This window comes from Corvus moneduloides, chromosome 5 (genome assembly GCF_009650955.1).
Source record: "Corvus moneduloides isolate bCorMon1 chromosome 5, bCorMon1.pri, whole genome shotgun sequence".
Classification (NCBI taxonomy): domain Eukaryota; kingdom Metazoa; phylum Chordata; class Aves; order Passeriformes; family Corvidae; genus Corvus; species Corvus moneduloides.
In genome coordinates this window covers 56,633,596-56,655,255 of record NC_045480.1, presented here as the reverse complement: position 1 = coordinate 56,655,255, position 21,660 = coordinate 56,633,596, and the positions used below count along the sequence as shown (strand labels likewise).

The following is a 21,660-nucleotide window of genomic DNA, read 5'->3' as shown; positions in this document are numbered from 1 at the left end:
TGTTTGAACCAGCAGTATAAAGTAGCTCTTTCTGGCTATACATTTTGATAAGAGCAGTCCTGCAAAATGATCTGTATGACATTACTGTGCTCTCTCAGAAATAGCTTTCTGAAAGTTAAAAGTGGAACACTAACTTTCCAAATTAAAAAAAAAAAAACAACAAAAACCCAACAAAAAAAACAACTAACAAAGCAATATGATGGGCCACTCCCTTGTCAAATTATATTTTCTGTTTTTCACAATGAAGCCTGACACTGGCACACTTGTTCTGGTTTTAGGTCCATCATTCAAAAATAGCCCATTTCTCTTGACTTTTGATTGTTCTCATTTTGCCTGGGAATTTTGCATGCCCATTTCAAGTGAGAATAGGGGTTTTTATCCCAGATTTAAGAGACAGCTTGAAAAAATATTGGTTTTGCTGCAATAATTTTACTTTAAAGCTGAAGGAGCATTCATTACATTTCATAAATCATTATTTTTACAAAGCTTGATATTAATTTGCTATACCAGTAAGAAAAGGCAGCAAATGTGCATGTATTGAGTATGTATGCTTCACAAAGAGAAAATATAAATTTTAGGGCAAAATTAGTGAATAGTCTAAGGCCTGATAAGGGATTTAGGGCTCTTTTTAGACATATGGTTGGTAACAACCCACTCTGAACAGTGATCCTGCCATCTGCAAAAACAGTCCTGCACTCAGACCTGCTAAAAAGCACAACAATTTCATAGTGCCTCTCTTTCAGTAACTTGCCTTGGATATTCCTGTGCATTTCCAAAGATAACAAAATTACTGCATTTACAATGCAGACTGATAGTGATCCTAGAGTTTGATGAAGTGGTAGAGCAGACACACATATTATTCCAGTGTTTTCTGGCTAGAAATATGTTCTTGTGTTTTATCCTTTCGAGTCCAGTGCTTTGTGAAGCATCTGATTTGCTGTGTGAGAGCACTACCTTCACAGGAAATCCTAAAAGTCAGATTTATGGATTATAATGCAATTACCATTTGACCAGCATTTCTGCATGACCGGAGTCAAGCCAGAGTTCTGCTGATGTCACGGGCTGATGGGATGCCAGCAATCCCAGCCCATGTGCCTACATTTCTCCTTCCAAATGGCCAAAAATTTTAGCTGGAAAAAAAGCCTAACTGTGTCATTTAGAAATATCTGAATGTTCCATATCCAAAATTCATGAGTTTGTATTATTTAAAACCTTTTCTTCTAAGCCACCATCATTCTTGAAAGCTTTGAGTCAAGTCATGAAAGTGTATACGGTAAAGTGAGGAAAAAAACAAACAGATGTAACTAGATGAAAAAAAGGAAGAAAAAAATTTACTAACTTGTCCAGATACCAGAAAGATAAATCCAGCTCAATTCAGACTGTGTAAGAGTGCTCCTTTTCATCTTTATAACATACAGATCTCAAGCTTAACCCACTCAGTTGTAGGTCATAGTCATATGTTGATAGTGCCTATAAATACACATGGTCAAAGTGTGGGGCTAGAAGTACTTAGGCAGCAAATAACTGTCTGATTTCTTCCTAAATTTCCCCCAAAATCCTGGCAAGGGATATGAGGTATACTGCTGGGTGATATGGCAGAGCTTATCCAAATGCTCTCTCTAATAGAGGCAGCACCACCCTTGCTCCAATCTGTACCTGCCCCTGAAAGCTTTTGGAAGCATAAAGGCACAAAAGGTCTTTATAAGTAGCTGACAAGGGAATACTAAACTTTGGACAAATCATAATTTCTTCAGTCTCATCTCCAAAGCCCAGCTGGATACATTACATGATGAAGAATGGAAGAGACTGGTCTGGTTTGGACTCTGCTCACTGTGGACTTTTTCCCTTATACTTTGGAAAGGATTTACAAGAAGGAAATTTAGCAGCTGGCTGGAGCTGCATTATCACAGTAGTGGGAAATTCGGTGGGTATCATCCGATTTTTGTGAACTAACGTCAGGCTTCCTGAACTGCTGCTTTATTTGTGCCCTGTGGGAATGCAGCCAACATTGTCATGGTATCTCTGAGGCAAATCTCAGAACAAAACCTGCTGATGATTTCCTGCTTCCTACTCCCTATATGCCACCCTGTTGCCAGTGATTTCATGAAAGAGATATCACAGCCCATCCAGATGCACTGGACTCCTTATTTATACTTCATTACAAGGCACCCCCGTCACGCCATCTACTTGCCTTGCCCTATTATGTATGCATGATTTCAATTGAAAAGAAAAAAAGAAAAAGAAAAAGAAAAAAGATGCTCCACTTTCAAAGGCACTCTGCATATCTGTATTCTCAGGGAGAGTTTGGCTCTTAAAAATTTCCACTTGTCTTCACGAAACACCTTTAAAAAATCTGGACTTTATTGGGGAGAGTATTAATTTTCGGTATTCTGGTCCTGTATAGTTAAAACCCAGATGTCCCAGACTGTGGAAAAACCACCCCCAAATTGTCCATTTTCCTGTCTAGTACGAGGACTTTACTTTTGCAGACTGTCACACATGCAATGCACCTACCCTTGCTTCACATCCTGACTACCATGGTGAAATTAAAATGCATATTTCCTTTCCTGAATTTCCTCTTCATGCCTCTCCCCCCGTAACAATTAGTCGTACTAGTTGAAGAAGCAGCCTGTGCAACAGAGAGTGACATAGAATAACGTGTCATGTCAAATATGTTAAGCATTTTAAGGCATCATGGACCTGGAGGATTTCAGACAAAAAGAAAGGATTATTTGAATCCTAAAAAAAAAAATATAAAAAACCACAGGGAATTTGAGCTTTAGTAGTGCCTGTGATTTCTGTTCAAGGTGGAGGCATGTGCACAGTTATGGCTGTAATGTTAAGATTGTAATCACCATCAGCTTTTTAATAGCATTGTTTTGAAAGGTCAAAATTAACATTGTGTGCTTTGGGGGCTTTTTCACTCTTTTTTTTTCCTATGGACATTGATGACAGCAGCAGGGTTGAGCCAAAAGATATCAGTAACTTCTGGTAATCACCTCTGCCAAGTGACAGTGAAGTAGGATTTTCTTTGCTTTAGCTTTATGGGTTCCCTGATTTTGTTGTGATGCTGTGTGGCTGCTGAACACACTCAGTGCTGAGGGCTGGTGTTCAATGGGGCTCTGGACAGCTGAACCACCTAGAGGTTCTTAACCCAAATTTATGTAGAAGTGTGAAGGTCAAAGGCCTTGGGTGTGCTAATAAGTTACATGGATAGGCCAGAAACCTCCCACAATATTTTCCTCTTTCTTTTTGCCAGGAAATTTATTGAATCCACTAACAACAACAGCACCAGTGTTACTTAGAGTAACTAGGAGACAGAACCACATTCTTACCCTTTACATTTCTTTTTGGTTGGTTTTTATATTAGTGAATCTGCTCCTCTGATGAAGACTCATCTTTATTGTGTGATGAAACCCTAAAGCTTGCCACAAAAACACTGCCTAATCATGAGAAAGAAAACCACCAGGGAGAAGGCAGTGAGAAGAAGCTCCAGTGCAGCTGTAGAAATCCAGTGGTTGCTTGGGTATGAAAATAAATTGATGTTTGAGAGAAAAGAGGATTTGTTAAATTTAGGATTATTAAGGCTGTTCGACTGGATTTGATTAACATCCTATCTTAGGAAAGAAAGAAAAATTTTGTTTATCAGAAGTGGGCCCCAAAATTTCCTGCATGACCAGAAAGAATACCAGCTTTGAGAGAGAAGTTTTGTACATGAAACAAAAGGAAGCAACACTTCAAGCTTTTATAAAAGTCCAGGGACTTCACACTAGCCATGTTACTATAAAGAGGGAGAGTTTTCAACACTCATAATTTAACCTCAGTTTCCCAAGGACATCTGAGGAGTCATACAGAAATTACTAGATGTCCTTGACTGAAGCTTAGAAGAAAAAAAGTAAAGTGGTATCAGTCTGCAGAAGAGAGATCAGTCTCAACATGTTGGAAACAAAGGTCAGTGCTCAGTGGACTAGATTACCAGATCACAAATCACATTGTCAAAGCAAAACTGAGAGGGCATGAGAAGCCTTAAAAATTCAGCCGATACTGGACTAGAGTAAAGAGCGTGAGAGATTTCTTGCTTCCTGCACTGATCACAAACAAAAGTAGCATCCAATCTTGAGACAGAGCTAAAAACACATCTTGAAAAAAGCAAAGGTTGTTGCTTCTGTAGAATATGGAGGAGCATGTAAATATGCCTGAAATCAGGTTTCATAAAGATGAAAAATACTGTAGAAGAACAGAAATCCACATTTTAAAAAAATCAGATAGACAAAAGCTAGACTAATTGTAAATCTGAAATAATAAAGATATGGCAACTTTCCAGCATATATGAAAATGCCACAGAGAAAAGTCCTAAAAATAAGTATTTTCAGCAGCAATAAAGTCTTGGAAACAGGAGAAAAGGTAGAATAAAGAACACAATAAGATTATGTACATATAACTGTGCTGAAGAGAATATAGAATCCATGACCCAATATTGTCAGATGTGTGTATGCTGCATAAGGATCCTACAATGTTCCCCAGCAGTTGGAGTGAAACCAAAGTGTGAATACAGGTGCTTCTCCTCAAGATTTGTCTTCTTTGTAGAAGCTGCACTCTGAAGAAGAGAAAGACTTCAGGAAGAATGAGAAATGCCTTCAGCTTCTTCCAATACAGGGCACAAGGGAAATGGAGAGCAAGGGTGTGTTTCCTCTAGCCCAGTCTCTGCCTGCTCAAAAATAAGTTCCCCAGGCTGAAACAAAATGGATTCATGCACAGTCAGTCCTAGGGAAATGCGTAAATTAATCTCTGAAGAGAGGCACCTAGCAAGCTTCCTTGACAACAAAGGGAGCCTAGAGGACATCTCAGGTTGTGTGTCTGTTATAGGTTAGCAAGCTAAGTCTCGGAAGTGATGTTCTTCTTACAGCTTCCTCTATGACCTGACAGAACCTATCAGCTGGCCAGTTTGAATATGGACAATTCTTTAAGCCACTTAAAGTTGTGACCGCCTCTGTGATCCACGCTTAAGAATAGGAAACTCCGAGGCAGAGCTCTCTCTCTCGTTTCCGGCGCTGGGACAGGTGGCTGCGAGCCCCGTGTGGGGGCCAGCGGGCCCGGCCAGGCCATCCTGGAGCCGATGGACCTGTTCCAGCCGTGGAACCCCCCCCAGCCCTGCTGTGGGCAGCCAGAGCGGCTCGGCTCTCCAGCCTCTCCACTGTGGCCAAGGCCAAGATTTCAGCTGAAGCTGCACCACTGTCCGGCAGAGGTTATGTGACCCACAGCGATAAGCAACATTCCAGCTGCAAGGCCAAGGTGAGATTAACCCTTTTAGTGCTGTGAAGAGCTGAAAACCTGAGGGAAGAGAGAGAGAGGAGATGCTTGAAGCTGAAATTCTGTTGTGAAGCTATGATAGATCAGAGTATCCTGTTGTAATTCCATGAAGATATGGGGGGTGGAGTGTTCAACTCGTAAGCAAAAGCACCTGCACTGAGATAGGCAGATGCTGACGCAGCTGTAATTTCATGAGAAAGTTTGGACAGGGAGAGATGGAAGCGATGAGGACTTTTGCTCCAAATGGGAAAGGAGAAAACCTCAGTTCCTAGAGATGCTCCCAGAGACAGTCCTAAAGATGAAGATGAGGAGGACCCTTTGCTCCCGGTGAAGGAGAAGGGCCTCTGTTCTTAGAGATGAAATGCTCCCAGAGATGGGTGAAGAGAACTTTTGTTTCTGAATGGCTCAACCTTAAAATTGTACCCCAAAAACCTTCAAGAGTGGACCCTCGAAAGCAGTTGTGGGAAAAGCTGCAAGTTGGGGGGAGGGACTCACATGCGAGCAGAGAGACTCCTCTTCCTAAATGGACTGAATAAAGTTATTTGGAAGTGGGCGGCTGTCTCATTGTGATAATGTTTTCATAGCATGGGCAAGAGAGACTCCTCTTCCTAAATGGACTGAACAAATTTATTATGGAAGTGGTAAACAGACTGAACATCTTAAGGGTTGTCTTTGAACATTGTCAGTGGGAGAAGGGAGGAAGGTGGGGGGAGGAGGAGAGTTCTGAAGGTGTGGTATATTTTTTTTTTCTTCTTTTAGGTCTGTTAATAAACTTCTTTATATTCTTTCGAGTTTGGTGCCTGCTTTGCGTTTCTCCTAATTCTTATCTCACAGAAGATAAACAGTAATGAGTATTTTGGACCAAACCACTACACTAAATTGGTGTTTCCGCCCGGTTACACAAACCCAACCCGCGACAGTGTCTAATATGAAGATGAGTAAAATCAGCTGGGATTGATCCCATGAAGAGTTTTGAAGATTCAAATCTCATGTAGGGAGCCAAAGCATCAAACAGCATTGGCAGAGGTTGGTGAGCAGAGCAATATGGGACTGAACCCCACAAGTTTCTTCAGGTGTACCCAAGAGGGATTATTGCATGAACTATATTTCTGTACTAGCTTTCACTGCAAGGGGTAAGTGTAAAATAATTCCCCCATTAAGGGCTTGAAAGATTTTGATTGGAGCCAGTAGCTGTTAGAGCTCCGACTTGTTTTATGTGCTCTAGAATAAGTGAAGCAACACATGAGGCTCCTTAGTTATCATGCACAATGAACAAGCCCAGCAAATTCAGTGTTAAATGTGAGAAAGCTCAAACACACCAAGACTTGGCAGTGCATACTCTTGGCACAAATGAAATTTTAACTTGTCCCTTTGGAATATCATGCAATACCACTGTCATTTCAACAAGAGCACTTGAATAGCTTTGACTCAGATGAAACCAAATCACTTTGGTTAAGACACCATGGTTTATTTCCCTGTCTTCCACTGGCATCAGCAAAGAGAAATTATCTTGCATGGCTGCTCTAATTATGCGAGCCCACACCCTGAAACTTCCCTGTCTTTTAAGCAGTCTAGTTTAATTCATTGGAACATGTAAACTAATCATTTACTCATAATGCCTTGAAAAATTCACCCTGTGCCCAGAGAATAAGTCTTGTCAGCTTGCAGAGGTTACACTGTGGTTTTATAACCCCAGCCCTTTGTTAAGAACAAAACTCAACTGCACAATGCCATGAGCCAGAGCCCCCAAAGTCTAGAGCAAGGTTTCTGCACTCAGAGTCCACTGCAATGCCCCCTCCCCAAGCCTACTATGAAAGAGTTTATTTTCTATAAGTCTTTTACTGCTGTTGACTGCCCATGTCACATCTTCATTTAATAGCTGTGGCTTCCCCTAAGTTTATTTACTTGCCCCTGAAGCTTTGAATGAAGGACCGCTTACATTTAATTACTTTATAAGGTAGCTTGAATAGTAAATGTGTGTGTCTGCTAATTGATAGCTCCTTCTCAATGAGGCTTTGTATCTTATTACTGCCTGTCCCCTCGGGTGCTCTGGGTAACTTCATTGTTAGGATTGCTGATTCAAATAGAAAGGGTACAGGAAATTCAGATTTGATACTGTTCAACGTAGCCCAGTAAATGTGATCCACATCTGACCTCCAGGGAGATGTGTTCAAAGGGGAATAAACAACTGTGCTGATGGCAGAATCACATGGATTGCATGTCTGAGGCTAGGTTGCCATTGCCTACCCATCCTTTACAACATAATCTTTGTTTAAAATAGGCGTAGGTGAATTAATCAGGTCAACTGAAGACTGAAGCAGGTAATCAGCACTCCAGAAGCATTCTCAAGAGACAACTGTCCAGCAGGAGAAACATCAGTGTAAACTTTGCCACTAAGCTGAGCAACAGTGAGCCCAGATATTGCAAACTCTGGAATCGTGAAAAATTTTCAACCACTGATTGCTTTGTTCAATAAACACAAGCATCATGCCGCTACCCAGGAAACTAACAACTGCTGCTTTCTACTCCTGCCTGGGATGGGGCCCTCTCAGACATGTTTTCTACTTCCTAGAGTAGTGCCCTGTCTACACAGGACCTTATACTATTCAGGAGCAAACAACAGTTCTGAAAGAGGGAAGATCAGTACTCCTTGGACATAAGATAATTGACTATTTAGGGCCCATGCACATGGCCAGGCTTTTGCCCAAAGCGAAATGATCTTGCTGAAACAGAAATAAGCATTATGCATTGTTTAAATGGGAACTCAATATCTGAAGATAAAGTCTTTGCTGCAAAAAGTTTGGGGAATTGTTCAGGTAGAAGCAGTGGCTGCTGAGTGATGTTTCAGGATGACACAGCACCCAGAGACTTGGATGAAACTTTTCATATGAAGTGCTAAAGAAATGAGCTGTGCAGTAGCAGAGACGGGCTATTTAGTATGCCTGTGACTGCTACAGGACTCAAAATGTTTCCCTTTGGGAAAAGAAAAACAAACCAAAAAAAGTTTAGAAGTTTCTGGACATGCCACACTTACAGACAAGCAAGTGTACATGGGTTATTCTTGTAGTCTGAAGTTTTGCACTGAGTGCTTGATAGGAATACTCTAGGAAAATCAGCAGTGCAAATATAAACCTTACAACAGTATCCAGATGACTGAAGCTATCATTTCACTTAGAAAGCCTATTATGTATTCCTTGTGTTATTCCAATAGATGTAAAACCAACATTGTGCTAGGCACTACATTAGAGAGTATTCAAAGGTAATTGTCCAAAGTTATTTGGGGGATTGGCATAAATTGCACTCTTAAAGAAAAAGGAAAAGCTTGGTCTTTGTGTCATAATATAAGAAGTAGACTGGAAATTACATCCTTATAATGTGATCATAAGCTCCAAATATATGGCAGTATATCCATGAAGTTTTGGAACCTACTTCCTTGACTCTGCAAGTACATAGAGATTTATGTAGCATCCTTGCTTGTACAGAGTGTAACATGAAATATTTCTGGTTTGCTGGAGCAACTGATAAACAATACCAAGCTTCCATTTGTATATCAGGATTTTCAATCTTCTACGCTCATGTACAGAAAATTATTACCGCATAAGGATTTAACCAGACAACATTTTCAAGCAAAAGCAGGCATACATTCTTGCCAGAGATCAAAACTGGTCAGAAACACATTCACAGTTGATTTTACTATTCTTTATAAACTTTCTGCAAGTCAGATGAATTGCCAGGGAGGTTTCTGTTGTTCTTTTTTAAAAAAAACCTGTTCTTCAAAAGCCCTCCTTTTGCTTTGTAGTTTCAGTGGAGATAAAACAACTGTGCACATCTGTGCTTTTCTAGTTACTGTATTTATTTGTTTTGTTCTTGCATTTCTTCCTTATTCTTTGCATATCTGCCTGAATTGTGATAGAAATTGCTGTGCTCAAACAAACTCTTCCTGGCTCCTTGTCTTTCTCTGTTTATCCTTTTCATATGACCTTGGCATATTTTCTTCTCTGTTGTCATTCCTAAATATTGTTTTCTCTTTCAGGTTCAACTTTTCTGACTTCTTGGCTCCCATCATCACTTTTATGATTCTTATTTTAAAGCCCATCATAAAAATCTTTGTTTTCTGTTTTATGTCTCTGTCTTCCCTTTCCTTCTTGTAAAAACACTGACTGTTTTCTCGGGAAGCTGTTAGGTGTCATTTATTTTCCCTTTGTTTCCCCTACACTATAGCTTTAGATAACAGGGGATATGTAACAAAATATACATGGTTTTGAAACAACTACATACAATTGAATTAAAATCACAACACAAAAATGAGGAAAAATAGATTCTAGTGAACTACATGACAAAGAGCAGATGCCATTCGCTTGTTTTGGTACTAGACCTTGCTGAGATCTAACTGTGCAGGTCTAGCCTTATAGACAGGAGGCTTTGCAGCATTCAGCCCTTTGAGCTGAGGATTTTAGATGTCCTGCTGACAATCTTTCTTCCATCTACTCTGGTTTCCACCCTCCAATTTCTGAGCTGCAGCTATCGGTCAGCCTTTCATTTTACACTAAATATAATAATAAAAGGATTTCCGACATCAACAAAGCACAGTCACAATAAATAGCAGGCATTGTCCACTTGGTCAGAAAACACAAGAAGTTTTTAAATTCATTCCTTCCAGTGGCAAATGCCTTATCATAATGCATCGTCATCCCCAGAATATATCTTTATCAGAAAGTTAATTCTAAGATGACACCATTTCTTTTGTTATCGGTGATCATGTCTGGATAAATGGAACAGAATATTTCAAGTGAATATTCAGCATTTGCAACCATGTGTTCCAATTATTTTCTACCATTAATTTTTTGGATACCAATCATTAGAAATGGTGCAAAATGGATAGTCAGATTGGAGAGAAAAACCATGTTATATGAGGTGGGATTTGCTTTGTTTTGGGTTTTTTTAATTGTTCTTTTCAACAACTAGATGAACTTAAGTAGGACCTAGAGCTCAAACTTGACCTCCATTAAGACCCTATTCTTCAAGTGGGCCCACTGGAGTGGACAAAAAAAGGCAGTTGAACAGCACAACTCAAAGTCTAAAGCTCAGCATCATGCAAGACATTCAAAGTGTCACTGCTTCAAGAGTAAACATTAAGCAAGATTTTTAAAAGGGCATTAATTCATTAATATTTTCTGTAATCCAATACTTTCTCATAACCAACAGATTAAACATTACACTCTGCAAACTGCTCCACTTCCTGAATGAATCATTACATGAAATCATGCAAGCTGGTGCACTTCATAAGCTCTTAAACTTTAACTTTCATGGTATTATGCAGTGATTGTTTAATGTAAAAAAGAGAACATCCTTACTTAGAAAGCCTGCACCCATTCCCCAACTCCTGTAAATCACTCAGCGTTGACTATCCAGGATGACTACCCAAACCATTAGGAGAGAAGGTCACATCTGTTTTCAGGTTCTTTTTTTTTGGTCAAAAGTGTCTTCTAGGCTTTGCTGCATAAAGGGGGGGGGGGGGGGGGGGGGGGCCGAGAGGGGGGCGGGGAAAGGTAAAATGTCCTTTAATGCAGACCAGCACCTTTCTGAAAAGCAGACAGCCTGATGTCTATGCAGCTTTGTTGGGTAATAGAAGTTTAGTATTCATCTGCATCTTCTGCATTCTGTGGGATCATGCACACTTCACAGGCATTTGATTCTCTCTTGTGTTAGGAGGTTACCTGGTATATTTTCCCGTGTGAATCTTTTGGGAACTCACACAGATGAGGACTGATTTCATGACCAGGGTTAGCTGTGACGAGGTAGGTGCCCAATTCAAACAAATCCGTCTTTACTTTCCACGTATTATTATCCTCTTCTGACTTAGTCCTCTCCAGAGTCCTGGGTTTCCTCCTTTTTTTCCATGGTGATTGGTATTTCAATTGCTGTATTCTCCATTTCCTTGAAGGCCTTCGTTGAGGAGTAAAAGCTCACTCTGTATACACTGAACGACTCATTTACCTCAGTTGAGCTGTACTGCTTTGTGCCAGCTGAGAACCTGACCTACCTTTAAGAAGTATAAGTTGACAGAAGGCACTCTTGTAACAAAAAAATAATAAAATTGTTTGTTATCTACCTGTACACTGATAAGTTCTTTCATTTCTGCAACTGACACCTAAATATCTGAATTCAACATCCAGAGATAACATAGGCAGTGATACTAAAAGACTTTATGTACTCCAAGTAGTCCCCTGGCATAAATCTTTGAAGGCTCAGAGCCCAACAAATACAACTGATGTACATGTATTGGTTCATAAATTCTGTTTATTACATCTTTGGCTGCCCTCTATTTGTTTTCCATACTCTTCTCTGCATGCTGAAAAAGATGTTCCCCTACAGCTTGTGCCTACTTTGGTCCATTTTTTGCTATAACAAACTAAAATACCAGAATAGGTTTGGTAGCAGCGATTTTTTGAGTTTTGTCTTTGCAGTGACAACAAACACATACTAATGAATAGTCAAGTAAGCAGACATAAATAATTAACAGATTTTCTTATTATTTTTAGAACATGCTAATTCTGGCTGGATCCTGGCATATAGAACAAGGGAATGCTTTGTAAAATCCCCTGTTGTATTACAGAAATGTTACAGAAATGTTACCATTTTTTTCATCCCATTCGACTTTCAGATTCCTATTCCCTCTTGAAGAGCAAGACAACAAAGTCAACCTATCACAGCAGAATTTTAAGCAATGGTTAATTAGCCATTCAGCTTCAATTTAAAACTAAATTGCTTTCCAAAATATTTTTATATATTTCCTGAATTTCCTGGATAAATTTCTCTTTAAAAGAAAGGAAGGTTATTTAATTGAACACCACAGGTTTTGCTTTCCAGGTTCTTGTCTTTTTTTTTTTTTTCTTTTTTGGATATGGTCTTACTTACAGTGATAACTGGCAAGCAACCCTGCTTCAATAAATCAAAAAGCACAGCTGGGTGCCAAAAGAAAACACTTGCAATGAGTCTCTCCTATTGAAGCCACATGATTTTAACTGATATTGACAAGCAGTACATTATATCTTGGTTGAGAAAATTTAGTTAATATTGAATCACACACCAAAAAAAGAAAAAAAAGTTTTAGAGATCCCAATGCTCTGGAGGTGACAATTTTTCTACCTTCACACACTTTAACAATTACCCAAAGGGATGCATTTGAAGGTAAAGTGAGCAAGACACACAATATTTAATAATGCTGGACTCTAATTCTGACTGGCTGTTGTGATTTTCTTTTCAAACCGCTGCGTGTCTTTCATTCACGAGTGCTTTATACACTTTGGAAAATAAGAGATGGTTGAATATATGACATCATTGCTGCTAACACCAGGAAACAAAAGAGGCGCATTTACATGAGAAAGGTGGCTTTTCTGCGGCAGTGCAGGGAGGGAGGGTCATAGGTTCATTCCTCTGTTTGCGGGCTATGGATAGTGCTATAGGCTTACCATGCCTTACACTGCGGGGCTCACAGTCAGCAGAAACAGCACTGAGCCCATTGCTGACTACAAAAAGACCATTATCCCCTAATAACAGTTGTGCTGTCTGTGACTTTTGCATGGCACTAGGAGTTCGTTTCATGTTCAATGGCTCTCTGAGAGAAGAACAAACCAGTCTGCCTCTTCTTTGTACGGGTTTGTTCTGTGAGGGCAAGGGACCAAGAACAGGGGAAGTTGTTTTGTGACTGCTGTTGTCAGCAAGTCTCCCCCATACAGTTACTGACTTTATTTGACCTCTTTATGGTAGCAAAAACCATGCACATGCTGTGCAGAAATTAAAAGATGAGGCTTTGGATCACAAGAGTTCTTCAAAATCCCCACAAAGACCCCAAATTAATTCCAATATATTGTTTCCTGCAGCTCAAGAGGTCCATAGTATAAATGAGCCTACATTAACAGGGGACATTTTGACAATTAAAGCATATTGTAAATTAGAGTTTTCTTTGAGTGTACTTCATCCAACACAGAATTTTTGGCACATACAACAACCTTGGGGAAAAAAAAACAAACCCTAGGATCTTGATTTTGGTTTGAGAAAAGAAGTAATGATCTGAGATTACAAAGTTATGGATGTCTGGAAATCTTTTTACATCACACAACATGCTCTTCTTAGTTTCAGGGAGAAAGTGGGAAGTGTGCTGTTCCTCATCATGACTTGTGAGACTAGCAGGAAGAAGAGTGCTTTTGAAGATGCTCTGCAGGCTCTGGAAGCATGTTCCCTGGAAATAAGCAAAATAAGCCACCCTTTCAGCAACATCAGTGTGATTCAGCGTTGCACAGGGTATATAAAAGTGAAATTGCAAAGAGATACATCTAGGCTTTTTCCATAAACTGAAATAGTTAACAGGAAGGACTATAGATCCTCATGAAATTATAGATAACTCCAGTGCTATTTCCTTAAACAGATATTGAATGGACAGGACTCTTTAAAGGTCAAATTAGGTAGCTCTAAACCATCAAAAGACTAATCTCTTCTTCCTGCTTACCCTCACATGCTGGAAATGTCTGTCTCTTATTTGCCAACAAAATGTCAAAGGCCTTACCTAACATTTTTAATAGATAGCTGACCACAGAGCAGCCCAGAAACTGCTGCATCAGTAAAGTACTCTGAAAGGGACACTGTCATCTTAAACCAACAAAGGCTGTGTCCAAATTAAGGGGCACAGTAATATTCTACTCTAGTGTCTCAATGAAATAACATCAGCAATTCCTCCCTATGCACAAAAATCCCAAATGGGCCACAAAATCCCTTTGCTTTACCACTGCACCTGAGGTGACCCTGCCACAACAAACCAGCGCATGTTATCGTTGCTGGAATCATAAGCAGCAGACAGACTGTTTCACAGAGCAGGATATTTATATACCCAATGTGCTTGACAGGCTGCTCAAAAGAGCAGATGAGCACAGCATTTAAAAAACACTGGGTGTGTTTGTGTGATATGCCTGTGTATGTAGCCAACTCAAAACACTGTTCTCTTGAACTCAGACAGTTCCCAGTATCAATTTATCTACTTATTTATTTATTTATTTATTTATTTTAGTGACTATCTGACATTCCTTCTTAAGCTTAGAAAATTAAGCCTCCTGCTTCATCACTCAACTCCTTCCCTGCCATATGGTTGCTCTGATTCATCCCAGCCATCAGCTGGTACAGTGCACAGTTCAGGGATGTTTTAAGTTTTACCATATTTAAGGGCAGGACAATTTATATATTGCTCATCTTTTTGATATTCTGGACTTGGATGTGCCAACTAACAACACTCATCACTGTCTGAATTAATGATATTCTTTTTTCTTTCAGACGACCAGGCAATGCAGGAGGTGGGAAGGGGAAAAAGTATTTCAATTCCAATTCTCCTATGCCCAAAGCTGTGAAACCTGTAAATGTAATGCAGTGTACTTTCTCTGTTGCAAATTTAGCCCAATTCCCTCACAGCAAGTTCAGATACATTAAGAAAAAATAGACCACATTGTGTACAAGTGATTTAAGCCGCAACTGCTGGGCTTTGGTGTTATATTTATTCCCCGAAAGGTTTATCCAAATGTGTTTGAAATGCAGAAAATTGATGACATTAGACAGCATTATACACTGGCCTGCTCTTTAAGTACCAAAAAATCATTCAAACAAATAGCTCTACAGAGGGAAACACAGGCAGGAAAATCATTTTTATAAAGGCACGAGACAGGGCATTCCCACTGTGGAGCTGTTCCCACACTTTCTCTATTCCCCAGAGACAAGACATTTGTCTGCCAAGCCTCAAATATCAAAGCCCAGAACCAATGCTACCACCAAGGCCATCACCAATATCCCCATGTAAACAGCAACTAACAGATAGACCTGCCTTTGTATCCACAGCTGCTTCAGATGAATGTTGCACACATCTGCCACAAAATACACAAAAAATCAAAATAGTTTGCCCAACCCATTACAACAACATCAAGCCGACCATTTTGGGCTTTTTTTTCAGACACTAAACAAACCACAGAGAAGAAAGAGTAAGATGGATCAGAATCGAGCAAATAAGTGCAACCACTGGAAAAACAATGTGTGTTTTCACTCTATTTAAAAGTATAGGCCACAGACAGCTTTATCCAATTTAACGAATTGTTTTCATGTTCAGAAATATTTGCAAAGGAAAGAAGATTAATTTCTGATGGTTAAAATCTGTTTTAATGGTGTGACTGATCAACACTGTGTAACATTTACACAATACTTTTTGCATATGTTTGGGCATTTAAAAGATTGGGGTTTGGATTAGATTATCTTCAGAGGTTCCTTCCAAACCTAACTATTCTGTGATCCTGTGACTTGCATATGTTAAATTGCATCTTATACAATTGACTCTAAAAAAGTATTCCTAAACCAGGCAAGATTTGAACCTCAGAGAAGTTTGTTTCCTGGTGGGTTTTTTTAATTACTGGTATAGTCAAAACAGACAAGCTTTCAAGTATACAGACTCTTCTTCAAGCTTGAAAGAAAACCAGATGTCTTTGGAGTTACATGGAGGCTGAGAATAACCACTTTGAATTTGTTAATCAGTTAGATCATTTGAGAGAAAATGCAGCAGGTATCTCAGAAACACCTGCAACAAAACAGATGATAAGATATGTATCTCCTGAGAGAAAAGGACAGGGGTGATTGATCTTCAATTGTACTTGCAAGAATTAGCAGTCACAGAAATAAGAAGTGCTATGAAATGTGCTATAAAAGTAGTATTTCTCTAATCAATTCTTTATTTCCAATAGTATTATGAGTTTTAGTTCCCACGTCCTTATTCTGAAGCATTTCTCAGGTTTCCCTTGAAGATAAGAACTGAATAGGCAAAAATTAAATGAAGGGTTTGTAAGAAATATTCTTTCTCAGACCTTTGAGCATGTCTGTTTTCCATCAATTATTCACTCATTCTGATGTCTATTGACTGGTTGGTTTCACACATGCAATTTCCTTGTGGATGTTCGATGTGCTTGCTAAAGTATATTACACATGGGATATGTAAGCTCCAGGTCTTGTAATGATCCAGTGGAGAACAAGGTATTGTAGGAGTGGAGATGTGTGGGCAGTCCTTACACGTGATGTTCATGTGTTATGGATCTGTTTACATGTGTTTGTCCATCAGAGTGCTGCTGCAGTGTTTAGTTAAGATCCACACTAAGGGCTGGAGGGCTGTTGAAGGAGCTGCCTCTTGGCAGGGGAGCACTTATTGCATTTGTGGCGGACTTCAGGGAAAGACTCCAGATGATAAAGGTGTCATTTATATCATCTGAGGTACAGCATAAGCAGGAGCATGATGGAATAGACATTTAAAATATCTTTTTCAGGATGGCTCATTGCGAAAGCAACATATTGCAAAATCCTGTGCGTGAGGCAGCTGTGCCCTCCTGTCAGACAGGAAAAGTGAAGTTATGTGTGAAAATGAAAAGAAGTTGACCTATTTGGATTTCTGAGGATTACTCTCCATGTTGTACATACTCAGGGTAGTCTTGGAGGCTTCCATAATGTGTGGTGTTGATATGTGAACAGGTAACATCTGTCAAAACTAGTCTGGTGCTCGTGAAGCTGGGCTTAGGTTGTGTGGTTTATGGAGGAAGTCTTCTCTATCCCGCAGCCAGGAGATGCAGCATCTCCTTCAAGTTCCATCACCCTGTTCAATGTAGTCTCTGTGGATCAAGACGTTATAGATCTTTGTCTGTGGGCTTACTCACCATGTAAGGACTGTGTTTTAAGCACTGCTAAGGGTGGTTCTCAGAAAGAGGCTGCGATACCACATTTTTATGCTGAATTTAAATGGTCATTCTTATCCTAAAGTAGTTATTCTAGCTGCCCTAGGTGGGATTTTGGCTCTTGTCAACCAGGCTCCTTCTTTAGATGGTGGAGACATTTCCCTGCAGAGGCAGACGATGACATTTTGTGTAAGGCAGGTGGGAAGTACCACCTGAAGATATCCATGGTATTCCCTTAGCTGCCTGTAGTTAATACAAGGACTCAGTTTTCTTATCAAACATTCTCTTTCCAGTCAGCTTCTTCACAAAAAAAATGAACTGTTGTTCCTTCACAGGGTGAGATTTACAAGTTTCTTTTTCCAACCCATTGTCATGAAAATGCTTAATGGTGGTATTCCTCCAAGCTCCAAGTGTAAGATATTTCACAAGAAAAGGCAATTCTTCAATAATTTCTGATTAAAAAAAAAGCTCTCAACTCTCAAAATTCCACCAGAAGGGGGACTGAGGAAGAAACTGACTCAAAAAATGCAGGAGTAAACTCCTTGAGCTCAGCCGTTCCTATAGTTCCAGAAGAGTGAATGTTTCCAATAGAGATCTTGGATGAGTTGGGCAATCCATCCACAAATATTTACTAAAGATGTGTGAGCTGGCACTGGTGTTTGGGAGTCAGTCTCTATCCAGATGGTCTTGCTTTAATCACTGGACCAGGACTGTTGAATTTCTCTTAGTTTACAGCATCTAGAGTCAAAATAGGACAATATAAGTTTCCTGCTCATTTCTACATCCAGGCTATCTATTCCTGTTCTTGCAGCCTTGGCTCCACTATTCCTGTTTCAGCAGCTTCCCAGCCAAGAGCTTCCTCTTCTGATGGTCTCTTGGGGCAGAGTGAAAGGAATGGGCATCCAAGCACAAGCAGCTCAATCACCACGCTGTTACCCATGACAGATTATGGCAGTCTTACTACTACAAAATACTGGCACCACACGCAATCTAGCTCTGCCCTGTTGTCCTGTCTGTACAATCTGACTGACTGAAGCATTGCCCAGCAGTCCTTTTCAGCCATCTCAGGCTTTCTGCAGGTTCAGACAGTATCTCATATGCCTAAACTGCATGTTTTAGATTTTCCTGATAAAATAAGACAAAAACCTGGCTGTTTTGCTTTCAAGGGAGGGTGGGTTGAAGAAAGACATGTAACCTTAGGAACTGCAAAGCTTCTGAAGGACCTACAGTTTATCTCAATCCATCTCAGCAGATCATAATTTCTTTCCAATGACCATTTCTTTAAAAACCTGAGATGCTCTGACAGTAGCAATGTCAAAGTAACGACATTCAACCTAGTCAGCATCAAATGCTTCCTAAAACACTGCTAACCACAAACAAATTTTGCCAATTAATCTCACTATCAGTGATCAAACTGCTAACATAGCAAGGCATTTTAGTTCATTAACAGTGAATATGATAATTATAAGTACCTCAGGCAATTAAACCAAGCACTGCATTGTATTAGGGTACTTGCTGCACTTTGAACAGCCCAGTGAACACGTATTTCATGCAGTCCATGCAGCAGTGAAATGGCCCCAGATTGAAAACTGGCTACATCTTTGGTGCTTCTCTTTTTGTTGACTACAAAATCCTGTCAGGTCTGTGCAAAAATCTGCTGAACACAAGCAAAAAAAGGTAGGTGGGTGCTAATAAGAATGGCTTGAAAGCCTGTTAATATAAAATCCAGAAGTTTCTTATTAAAGAACTCAGAAGTATTCTCAAAGCTAGCACCAGCTGCCAGTGCTGCTATGCCATAATTGTTTAGATGCTATGGTAACAGACAATGTGAAAAACACTGAGGTAATTTTACAATACTTCACTTCATTTGACCATAACATTTACTTTTAATTCATATGCACCTATCAGCGGATATTTTAGATTAAAGCTCCAATGAAGTCAAAATCTGAAATAAATTTTAGCTAAAACATCTATGCTTCACTCAGTTAATACAGAAAGGAAGCATACACTGCTAGTCTGTGCACCAGCTCTTAGTCACTATCATCCCCTTTTTCCTCTGACCCAAACACAACTTTTTTATAGTTTTAAAGAAACCTCACTAGAAGTTTTGATAAGTGAGTGGGAAAGAAGGCATGATTCCAAGATTAGGTCAAACAGGTCATGGAGACCTAAGAATTGTCCTGCCACTGTTCCACTAGCAAAAAATAATATATAAATTGGAAAAGTTAAAAAAAACCCCAAACAAACAATAAAATTTCACACATTCTTCCCTAGGTACACAGATAGTAACACTTGTGTGACAAGGAAGGATTGCACATATGTCAGATGTTCCGTATAAGGCAAACTACGGGTCAAATAATTATCTAACACCTCACCTTTTAGTATCTGAAACCAACCCCATCATTCCTTTAGCTCTGCCTCTGGGGGGTAGAGAAAGGCTCTTAATTCAGTGTTAACAAAACAAGAGCAACTAGGGTAGCTGGTAGCTACACTCAAACAGGACTGAATAAACATATCAGCAATGCAGTTGGGTAGCAGCTACAATTTAAATTAGATAAATGTGAAGTGATATGGAGTGCAAGAAAAAGCCTAATTATTTTTCACACACTGCTGGGATCTAAATTACCTAGAGTATTTCAGGAACAGATCTGGCACTTGTCGTCAGCGGGCCGGCGTGCTGCTGAGATTTCAGAACAAGGAAGTGATTGGGCAAAATTATAAAAATTGCAAGGATTGCTAAAAGAAATATTGGAATAGACTAGGATTTTATAATTTGGTGATACTTTTTCCCCTCCCTTAATACTGTGCACGAGGCAGTCTGTCTCAAGTTCAAACTCCTGTGTGCCACAGATGGTAAAGTTTTGTATGGACAGGGGATAAGGGAGCAGAAGAGAGATTAAATATTGAGAACAATTAAAATAACCAAGGCTATTTAGTTTAGAAAGGAAGAGTATAAGAACGACAACCCAAAATAATGAATAGTTTAGGGGAAAGAGATCTGGTACTCCTTCATAGCCATTCCCAGCCCCATAACACAATTACTAGAGACAAGTTGATTAAATTGACAGGCAGAAAATGTGAAATGAACAGAAGGGAAAGTGTTTTAAACTAGCACATTATCAGTCCATGGAATTCAATGTCACAGGAAATTGTTGAAGAAAAGAATTTAACAGGATTTTAAGAGGGTTGAGTTATTTATATTGACAAGTAAAACTTTTGTGCCTACATGAAGTTAAGTCAAGTGTGTAAGGGGCTTTAACACTTCAGGCAGTAAGAAGTTGTGGGTAGGGCTTGCAGAGAGGTATCAGGATGCATGAAGCCAAGGGGAATTCTCCTTCCTTGGAACTTCAGAGATGGCAGAGAGCTTGTTATGGCAGCCTTCACGTTTATAATATTTGGTGAGGAAGGAAGAAAGAAGAGGGCACTCTGGCATTTGTTCAGATTTTTATCGTGGTCAGGATAACATGTAAGATCCATGTGAGGTCTTCCTAAAACACCAAAACTCCAGCCATATTTAATACACCAAAACTCACTGGACACAGGGTTGCAGGCTTTTGCTTGCCTGCAAAAGCTGGACACGTGCTCGCTGCAGTGCTGTCCCTCCCAGCTCTTTCCTCAAGGAATGATCATGTGTGCTCAGCTAAAGCACTGCTACAGTGCTCTACTACACTATGAACACTGAACACCTAGAGTATTTTCTTTTCAAATGTTTTGCAGTCTTTTAAGATAACAACGAGAAAAGATAATGAAAGTATTGCACGGTGTCTCACATTCCCTTAACACAAATGAAGCTACAATGAATAGATGTGCAACGTTATTACACAAATCATATGATACTTATTTGAATGGGACACTTTTAATAAGGAAGCATTCATAAGGAAACAATATTATTGCTGCTAGAAGGCATGTGAATTACTGAACTGCAATGTTTGGGTATTTTTTAAAACCAGCTGAAACTAAGGACATTACCAGGCTTAAAAATCCTACCAGGCAGCATGGATTGCACCATTAGCTGCCTAAATACCTTAGCACTGTGTTGTTTTGGTTCTCAAGAGTTATTTAATTGTCTTGTTCCCAGTGACACTGTTAAAATCAAAGGTACCTACGTGAAGGTTCGTGTTTCCTGTTGTGCAAGGATGATATTGTCAAGCCCGATAGGCATACTCATTGCATACACCCTCTTCCATATCTGCTGCACCTCAAAAGAGTGTTTCTTTGTCTCATATTTGCTGTGACCTTAGGCGTGGATTTAACTCCCAGTGAAATCAGCAAGGCCTAAACTCAGACCTCAGGTTAAACACATGCGAATGGATTCTGAATGAGATGAGAGTTTGGAGTTATGATGTTATGACATTACAGAGGGACAGCTACAAAGGTAGTACCAACCAGCAGCTTTGTGGGTTTCCATTTGTGTCTCCAAATTGTTTGGTGCATTGTCAAAACGTCCCTTTTAAGAGCTCTGGAGAAGCATATTTCCCCTGTTTTTCAAGAGATTGCTTTCATCAGTTCCTGCAGAGTTTCTCTAACTAAATCAGCGCCTCATTTTAATACATTTGACACAATAATGCTCTGCAGCTGCACACAGAAGGCAGGGATAAACAGAGCA

The 21,660-nt window shown here is 39.7% G+C and overlaps 1 long non-coding RNA gene across 1 annotated transcript; it reads left to right on the top strand.

The window, feature by feature from the left end:
* The first annotated feature begins 6,138 nt into the window (after positions 1-6,138).
* LOC116443834 lies at positions 6,139-17,972 on the top strand. The gene is made up of 3 exons (XR_004240072.1): positions 6,139-6,229; positions 10,173-10,177; positions 17,962-17,972. It is a non-coding gene; the product is annotated as an uncharacterized LOC116443834 (long non-coding RNA).
* The last annotated feature ends 3,688 nt before the right edge of the window (positions 17,973-21,660 follow it).